The sequence below is a fragment of the Orcinus orca genome, chromosome 6 (assembly GCF_937001465.1).
Source record: "Orcinus orca chromosome 6, mOrcOrc1.1, whole genome shotgun sequence".
In the NCBI taxonomy this organism is placed as follows: domain Eukaryota; kingdom Metazoa; phylum Chordata; class Mammalia; order Artiodactyla; family Delphinidae; genus Orcinus; species Orcinus orca.
The window spans coordinates 5,015,345-5,025,046 of NC_064564.1; the positions used below are offsets into that span (position 1 = coordinate 5,015,345).

Here is a 9,702-nt window from a genome sequence, read left to right on the forward strand (position 1 = left end):
TTATCAATAGATTTTTTAAAACAAACAAAACAGGTTAAAATTTGAACTTTTAAAAACATTTGCAGTGCTTTTAGACCATATTTACAATAATTATACTGACTTCCCAATTTAATTGACTTTTACACTCACCATCAGGACTTCTACCATGCAGTTTTACTTCATTTTGATTAACCTTTCAGTCATTTACAGTACACACGAGTGAATTTTTTCAGAGAGGGTTGAATCTTCAGAGCCCGTATATAAGTGAGATTTCTGTGGCTTTCACCCATGACTTGACATACTATTATGACATACTATTATGACATATTATTGAGTCACAAACAGCCTCCCCCTTCAAAATATTACATATGCTGTCTTGTGTATGCTGTTACTCTGACACGCAGCAGAAGCCAGATTTTGTACTTTGTGGATAATCTTTTTTCTAAAAAACGATGACATTCTTCATCTTTGAAATTTAAAACGTTAGCTCTTCACATCTAGGTACTGAACAATTTTCGTCGATTTTGTGTTGACTGTGGTAGGGACTTCTCATCTGAAGATGAAACATTTTTCTTCGGCTCAAGAAAACTATTCTCTTCTCCAAATATTGCTTTTCTTCCATTGGTTCTCGAATTTTCTTTTAGACACTGGATCTTTAGTCTCTGGGTCTCTTATCTGTTTTTCTTAGGCTGCTACCTAAGATAGGTCTTAAGATAAATGTGTTTATATTTTGAATTTGAATCTTCCAAACAGTTCATCTCCTGGTCAAAGCTGGAGCGCCCCATTAGCAGTCAATGAGAACAGCAGCTATCTTTCCCTCCCTTCGTGTGCAAGTCACAGCGGGTGGTGAAGTTTTTGAGGTTCTTTATTTTGTAAAACTGGGTGCTGGGCGGGGAGGTGGGGGTGCTAACCAAATTTCTTTGGAAAAGGAACTTTTGGTTGCTTTTTTTTTTTCGCAGTACACGGGCCTCTCACTGTTGTGGTCTCTCCCGTTGTGGGGAGCACAGGCTCCGGACATGCAGGCTCAGCGGCCATGGCTCAAGGGCCCAGCCACTCCGCGGCATGTGGGATCCCCCCAGACTGAGGCACGAACATATGTGCCCTGCATCGGCAAGCGGACTCTTAACCACTGCGCCACCAGGGAAGCCCTTTTGGTTGCTTTTAACAGATGTGTCCACCAGCAGTCCACTCTCAGCCACATCTGCGTAGGTCAAACGGATGGGTTCGCGCAGGCGCACAGGGAGAAGATCACGCAGGTCGCGCGCGTAAGCTGCGGACTCTAGTCGTGCAGTGCCCGGATGTCTCGCGTATAGTTTAGGCGCGCGCAGGCGCTGGAAGTGACGAGAGGACGGGGCGTGGGGACGTGACCCAAGTCTGAAATCTCCGGAGCCCATCAGTTACTACCCAGCTGTAGCAGCTACACCTCAGTAATGCTTTTGTTTTTGTTTTTTGCGGTACGCGGGCCTCTCACTGTTGTGGTCTCTCCCGTTGCGGAGCACAGGCTCCGGACACACAGGCTCAGCGGCCACGGCTCATGGACCCAGCCGCTCCGTGGCATGTGGGATCCTCCCGGACCGGGGCACGAACCCGTGTCCCCTGCATCGGCAGGTGGACTCTCAACCACTGTGCCACGAGGGAAGCCCCCAGTAATGTTTTTTAATAGCAGTTCCCCTCTCTCCCAATCCAAGACCCTATCCAGGATCACACATTGCATTTTATTGTCATATCTCTTTAGTTACCTTTAATCTGGAAGAGTTCCTTACCTTTCTTGGTCATTTGTGGCACTGACATGGTTGAAGAACACAGGGCAGTTGTTTGTAACATAATGGGGGTTGTGTGATATTTTCTCATGATTAGGATCAGGTTATGGATTTCTGGCGGAAGAATTTCTTAAGTGATGGCGGCATCCTTATCAGTGTATTGTATCGGGAGACATTTTGGTGTTGACTCATCATTCGGTTAAGGTGGTGACTTCCTGGTTTCTCCACTGTAAAAAAAAAAAGTATCTTTTTCACATTTGCAATTAATATGAACTATTAATAAGGAGACACTTTGAGACTGTAAACTACAGTGTACTTTTAGTATTTGTGCCACCTAGACACTCCACAGTTACTTTTATCACAAGTCCACGACCAACCTCTTTAGCTTCACCTCTGCTTTGCTCTCCTTTATAAATTTAGCTTTTAGCTTTTGATATCATTGTCCACCTAGATACCACAGCTGGAAACCTCAGGCATCTTTAACTTCTTCTCCCTTACACCCAAACAGCTAACAAATAAAATACTGATTTCTGTCTCAAACCTCTCCCAAATCAAGTGCCTCCTCTACTTCAATATTTCAACAGCCTCCTAATTGGCCTCTGTGCTTCCAGGGTTATCTCTGTTCTAGGCCATCCTCCGTGCTATGCCTAGAATTATTTCCCCTAAACCTAACACGATCAGGTCACTCACTGCTCTGCTTAAAATCTATCATCTAGGGCTTCCCTGGTGGCGCAGTGGTTGAGAACCTGCCTGCTAATGCAGGGGACACGGGTTTGAGCCCTGGTCTGGGAGGATCCCACATGCCACAGAGGAATTAGGCCCGTGAGCCACAGCTGCTGAGCCTGCGCGTCTGGAGCCTGTGCTCCGCAACAAGAGAGGCCACGATAGTGAGCGGCCCGCGCACCGCGATGAAGAGTGGGCCCCGCTTGCCACAACTAGAGAAAGCCCTTGCACAGAAACGAAAACCCAACATAGCAAAAACAAATAAATAAATAAACTCATACCCCCAACATCTTAAAAAAAAATCCATCATCTATGATTATCTATTTGTTGGCCACCCTCTTACACAGAAAATAAATGTTCAAGATTTATAGACTATCATCCAAGGCCCTATAACTTGGCCCCCAGTCTGCCTCTCCAGCCTCCTATTCTGGTACTCCCCAGTTTCCCCCTAAAGTCTAGCCCAAATGAACTCATCATTCCCCAGATACTTCAGGTTCATTAAGAATCTTATGACTTGGTCCCTGTTCTCTCAACTTGAGATGCCCTTCCTTGGTTTACTCCTATCACACTCTCACTCCTCCTTTCTAGACCTCTATCAGATATAATCTTGTATGTGAAGATTCTCCTGTCTCTTTCCTCATGAGAATTAGTCCCCCTCTGCCCAGACCTATAAGCTCCTCAGTTATCAAGACTGTTTCACGTTCAGTCTTGTGCCCCAAGCACCTAGACAATTCATAGTCACTATTTAATAAACGTCTGAGTGAGTAAACAAAAGAAGAGTGAAGCAGACAGCAAGCCTAAACACTTATCTGAAGGAATGTGACACTGAATATAAAGCTTTGCATATAACTTGTGAAAGTTAGATATACTTGTGTCCCAGGAGCAATAAGGTACTATATCAAGCGTCAACTGCATGACAGTTTCCATTTCCGCATGTACTGAGGTATGCTGAGAAAATTTCGAGCAGAGCCCAGATTGTATCCTAGTTGTAAAATAGAAATGCTGTCATTGCAACTGACTGCGTCATGTCTTGGGGGCCTGAGAAAGTTACAATTCCAAAATTGCTTAATACTCTGCATTTAGTTATTAGAATAACCTCTGCCGTTCCTAAAACATTAATTAGAATAATGCATTTCAGTTGAGGGGGTCTTTTTTATTTTTAACCTTCTGTGTTCACGAAAAAGGAAGGATGTTATCATTAACAAAGTTCTTATCAGAGATTTATTTCTACAAGCATTTTTCAGGTGACATTAACATGCCAGTGTGGAGTATTTTCTACATAGTAAACAATGAAAATATAATACTGTTATTGGGGGAACATAGCAATTTAGTTTTAAAAGTACAGTATAAATCTTTATGAGTTAAGGTAAAACTATGCTATAACATGCAAGTCCAAAGCCTCAGGGGCTTAAAAAAATAGAAATTTCTTTCTTTCTCATGTAAGGTCCAAGAAAGGTATTCCTGATAGGTGGGCGACATTTCTCCAAGTGGGAATGCTGGTACCCAGGCTGTATGCATCACGTGGCTCTGCTGTTTTCAACATACGGCCTCCAAGGTCATGAGACAGTGGGAAAGAGTATGGAGGATGGTGCTTTGAGAGTTTTAATGGGCCAGGCCTGGAATTCACCTGCATTACTTCTGTCTGCATTTCATTGGCCGGGATGCAGTCACATGGCCACACCTAACTGCAAGGGCAGCTGGGAAATGTGGGTGCCCAGGAGGAAGAGGAGAGGGGTTTGTTCAACAGCAGGCTAATCTATGCCAAGAAGGTTTGGTCTTCTGTGTGTAGCTTAATCAATTCCTGAAGGCCTAGTCAGTGAAAAGCTACAGTCATAATTATGAACCCACACTGCAAGACTTAATTGTCAAAAGAAAAACCTTGGGCTTCCCTGGTGGCGCAGTGGTTGAGAGTCCGCCTGCCGATGCAGGGGACACGGGTTCGTGCCCTGGTCCGGGAAGATCCCACATGCCGCGGAGCGGCTGGGCCGGTGAGCCATGGCTGCTGGGCCTGCGCGTCCGGAGCCTGTGCTCCGCAGTGGGAAAGGCCACGACAGTGAGAGGCCCACGTACCGCAAAAAAAAAAAGAAAGAAAAACCTTATTGAATTCATGCATGGCACTTACTAAAGCATGAAACCAAGGGATGAAAACAGAATGATTTTTTAAAGTTCATCCTGAATTGGATAAAAATTAAATTAAATAAAAACATACTTGTTTATTGAGACTTGCAGCTAACTCAAATTTTGCTGTCACTGTAACATAGAGAGCTGTCACTTTAATTCATGCCTCAAAAGCCTGCAGGGTTGATCTGTACCTTGGGTACTAAGAAATGCTATGGCATAAATAAATGTTGCCACTTAATGCTTGACAAAGGCAGCCTGCCCAAAGAAAGTCACTCAGGTGGAGGCAAAAAACGTGATTGTGACTGAATGACTCAGCTTGTGTGGTGGTGAACCACAACCCCAAGGAAAGAAGGGCCTGTGTAGGAGCGGAGTTGTGTGATTAAGCTAAGAAGTAGCTGGCTAGCCCTGGAACAATCTGAAGGCTTTTTGGGTAAACGTAGAGCCAGCGTTCTGAGGAAAAAAAGAAGGGTCTAGAAAAGCAGGCCTTATATAGCGGTAGCCAAATGGAGTGAGAAAAGGTGGAACAGAACTGGGTCTTTGCCTGTGTGTCATATAGAACATATCCATTGAATTTCTAAAGCTGCAACCACCTCTCTGTTTATGATGAATGAAGTCAGGAAATCTCATGGGCTGTACAGTAATGAGAGGAAGCATTTGGAAAGTCATCTTATTTCCTCTTCTAGTGTCATCTCCAGATGCCTTTGTGTGAGGCAAGTTTAAATACGGCAGTCTTTCCGGGAAAAGGGAGCTATAATACCAGCGGCCATTACTGAGCAGACAGCATGGACCAGGGACTCTACTAGGTAATACCCCCTTTCTCCACTGCAGATGATGATTGTTTTTGAAGGGAACTTGCTAATTTTACTTATTTTTATATTTTTTTCTGATTCTGCTAAATGAATAAGATCATTGAACCCCATTAAAAAATAGCAATTTTGAAGGGAAAGTCCCCTTCCTTCTCTGAAAGTGATGGGAGGTGATTTGAAAAGATTTGGATTAAGCAGTTTTTGCTATTCCCTGGACTTATGTTCTAAAGAATTCAGTAGTGACAAACACATTTTGAAGAAAGTTACTTCCCAGGCTCTATGTATTTATTGATTTTGTACTAGGCACTGAGTTTATAAGAGTAATTGCATGGTCACTGCTTGCCTGGAGTCTTCATTTGGGGGAGGAAAAAAAGTGGTCGTTTTTTTGGAATCACTAGGGGAGTTTTTAAAAATGCTGATGCCTGTGTCTCATCTTTAGAGATTCTGATGTAATGAACTCAGGATGTGCAGCCAAGGCTGAGACCCCTTGCAGATGGACATGAGCGAAGTGTCTGGAGCACAGGGCAGCAGGATTCATTGGCTGGGGGGTGATAGGACGTGACAGCTTTGAGCTAAGATGTGAAGGATGAATAGGAGTTTCCCAGGCACACAAATCAGGTAAGTTATTTTGAGAAATGTTACGTGTGAAGGTCCAAAGAGAAGAGAGAGCGTGACATTTTGAGGGTGTTGCTCTTAATGAGTATTGCTGGCAGGTAACATGTGATGGGGAAGGGTCGAGGGAGATGAGTCAGAAGGCAAATCACAGAGACTTCCCTGGTGGTCCAGCGGCTAAGACTCCTGACTCCCAATGCAGGGGGCCCAGGTTCGATCCCTGGTCAGGGAACTAGATCCCACATGCCACAACGAAGTTAGGCTTTGCTATCATTCAGAGCCACCAGAACATCATATCTTCACATTTAAAGTATACAGAGCTGTGTTAAATATATTACTTGTTTAAAATTCTTTTTCATTGCTGCTTTTCTGTGTCACTTGCTGTACAATGTTAGATGAGCAGAGTCACCACGGTACAGTGGGAAGAATGCTGAACACGGCCCAAAGACAAACATTTCGTTCTGAACAGAGGCCCACGCAGCTGCCTCGCACCAGTTCTCTGTGCCTCAGTTGCCCTGTCCCTCAGGCTTGCTTTCAAGATCAGAATGAGATGAGGTATTGATACAAGAAAGGCTTCACAAACTGTGCTGTCCTACAGTTGCTGTCCCCACATCACCGCTCTCTCTCCTTCCATGCCTGCTTGGCATATTCACGGGAGACTGTATTCCTCTGTCTGCTTCCCGCTTCTTCTCCAGGACCTTCTCTCTGCTCAATTGCCCATTTTCCTTTCCTACCTGTCCTTCAAAGCCCAGCTCAAAGTCTAACATTGTCATGACGTCTCTGCCTTATGTGTGCCCACTCCTTTCTCTCTCTTGGACTCCTTTTGTCCTCGTGGTTCATGTCATACTCGTTTGCTCAATGGTCCCTGTTTGTTTCTCCCTTCAAGTAGGTTACAAATTCCATGGAAAAAAAAGGTGTCTTTCTTTGGGGGGTGGGGTAGTCCACCATCTTAAAAAGGACATGGTAGGCATTTCATGCATAATGTTGATTTGCTTGGGAGTTTTTTAAAAAGAATGGACAAAAATCAATGGTGTGCTGGTAGAAGTCCTGATCGTTTGCTGATTCCCTTGGTGTAAATACTTCCATCGTGGCTGATTTCAAGTTACCAATATGATGTCAATGAACTCACAAAATTCCTGAATATTTTAACAATTAGTTCTTATGGGCCAGTGTGAGCTGGCTCTGGTACCTCACTAGACAAAATGTTATAAATAAGAAGTCCTTTTTAGGTGCTTTCACTGCCAAGGGCCCGGGTTCAATCCCTGGTCGGGGAACTAAGATCCCACAAGCCGCATGGCATGGCCAAAAAAAGAAGTCTCCTTTAAAAAAGAAAATGTATTTTATACTTTCATCCTTCTGTCCCCAAGCACCCAGTACAATGCTAGAAAATAACAAATACTGAATAAACGTTTGTTACCTTTAAAAAAAAGTAGTCCTTTTTTTCTTTTTTTTTTTTTTTTTCAGTACGCGGGCCTCTCACTGCTGTGGCCTCTCCCATTGCGGAGCACAGGCTCCGGACACGCAGGCTCAGCGGCCATAGTTCACAGGCCCAGCCACTGCGTGGCATGTGGAATCTTCCCGGACCGGGGCACGAACTCGTGTCCCCTGCATCGGCAGGCAGACTCTCAACCACTGTGCCACTAGGGAAGCCCAAAAGTAGTCCTTTTTAAATAAACATTATAACCTTCTTCCTGATTCATAAGAAAATACGATACTTGACTGTGGAAAAGTCATTCTGTTATTTCCTAATCTCCCAAAAGAAGGTTGGATGTGAGCATTTTTCAAGAAATAGATTCATGTGGACAGATGCTAGAAGCCAGTGCCTAATTTTTCTGAAGCATCTTGTCTGTCAAGTATGGCAAATACCATAAAGTGATTCATCTGTATCATGTGTGACTTGATGTCACCTTAGTTAAAAATGCTACTCTTCTAACCAGAGCTGTGCTGCAATTTTAATTTTAAATATGAAAAATGTTCTGCAGTGGAAACTTTATTTCCAACCTGTTGAAGCTTTGGGTAGAAGGCTCTTAATCAGTGAGGTGCATGAGAATGGTCTTGAAGCTGTAGGACATTGGTCGGAGCTCGAGGGTGACGTGGGAGGGCGGTCAGGGCACCAGGGAGATTTCCAAAAGAGAAGCGTGCCATAAAGCAACCAAAGATCTTATATATCCCTTGAATGTTTTGAGAGATTACGTACTAAAGTCTCAACAGTATGCTTAAAATCTTACAGGAATCATCTGGCTGGCAGAAAAACACATTCTCTTAAATAACCATATGAAGTTCATTTTAAAATAATTATGTCTATGCAGAGAAAGCAAGCTGGTTGAGCGAGGTCAGAAGAAGCTTCTCTAAAGCCTCACATAAGATTCATCTAAGATGTAATAAATTGGGACTTTTTAACCTAGCCTCAAAAGCCAGGTCTTTGGAGGCTTACTATCTCTAGGTCACAAAGAAAGAGCAGGGTGAAATGCACACGAGCATCTGTACAAAGGCCATATTAAGAAATAGTTGCACAGGGAGATCAGCTCGGTGCTTTGTGACTGCCTGGAGGGGTGGGATAGGGAGGGAGGGAGGGAGGGAGGGAGGGAGACGCAAGAGGGAAGAGATATGGGAACATATGTTTATGTATAACTGATTCACTTTGTTATAAAGCAGGAACTAACGCACCATTGTAAAGCAATTATACCCCAATAAAGATGTTAAAAAAAAAAAGAAATAGTTGAACTATGCAAGTTCTAGCTGAGTCCTGATCCTTTGTTTTCTAACCAAGGCAGAACTAGGAACTGACCTACATGCCAACCATTTATTTTCTTTAGTTTCCTGAATTAAAAGTGAGCTCGCTGTACAAAAGTGGCTAGTTTCCACAGGAGGGAAAAATCAGGGGAATGATACAAGTGGCTTGCGTGCAAAGGACCTGTGGAACCAATGAAAAGCAATTCTCTGGGTCTGCAGAACTCAAAATAAATAGAGTATGTGGGTACTTATGCTGGAAATCACAAGGGTGTGAGATGTTGAAGTTCTAACTAACAGTTATTTCAGAATGTGACCCTATTTAGAAATAGGATCACTGCAGGTGTAATTAGCTAAGATGAGGTCATACTCAAAAATCTTCAACAAAATACTGGCAAACCCAATTCAACAGCACAGTAAAGGATTATACACCATGACCAAGTGGGATTTATTCCTGGAATGTAACAGTGGTTCAACATATGAAAATTAATCAACGTAAGTATAACACGTTAATAGAATGAAGGACCAAAGGGTGGGGGAGAAAAACCCACATGACCATCTCAAATGATGCAGAAAAAGCATTTGATAAGATCCAACACCTTTCATGATGAAAACAACATACTAGGAATAGAAAGAAACTACCTCCACATGATAAAGGCCATATACGAAAATCCCACTGCTAACATCATATTCATTGGAGAAAGGCTGAAAGCTTTTCCTCTAAGATCACAAACAAGGTAAGAAAACCTGCTCTCACCACTTCTTTTTTTTAAATTTATTTTAAACTTATTTATTTATTTTCGGCTGCATTGGGTCTTCATTGCTGCACGCGGGCTTCCTCTAGTTGTGGCGTGTGGGGACTACTCTTCCTTGTGGTGTGCGGGCTTCTCATTGCAGTGGCTGCTCTTGTTGTGGAGCACGGGCTCTAGGCACGCAGGCTTCAGTGGTTGTGGCACGAGGTCTCAGTAGTT

At 43.4% G+C, this 9,702-nt stretch overlaps 1 long non-coding RNA gene across 1 annotated transcript; it reads left to right on the forward strand.

Annotated features, from left to right (window-relative positions):
• The first annotated feature begins 236 nt into the window (after positions 1-236).
• On the forward strand, positions 237-8,388 carry LOC125964731 (uncharacterized). The gene is made up of 5 exons (XR_007477974.1): positions 237-480; positions 733-822; positions 5,267-5,386; positions 5,829-6,007; positions 8,232-8,388. It is a non-coding gene; the product is annotated as an uncharacterized LOC125964731 (long non-coding RNA).
• Positions 8,389-9,702: the final 1,314 nt, after the last annotated feature.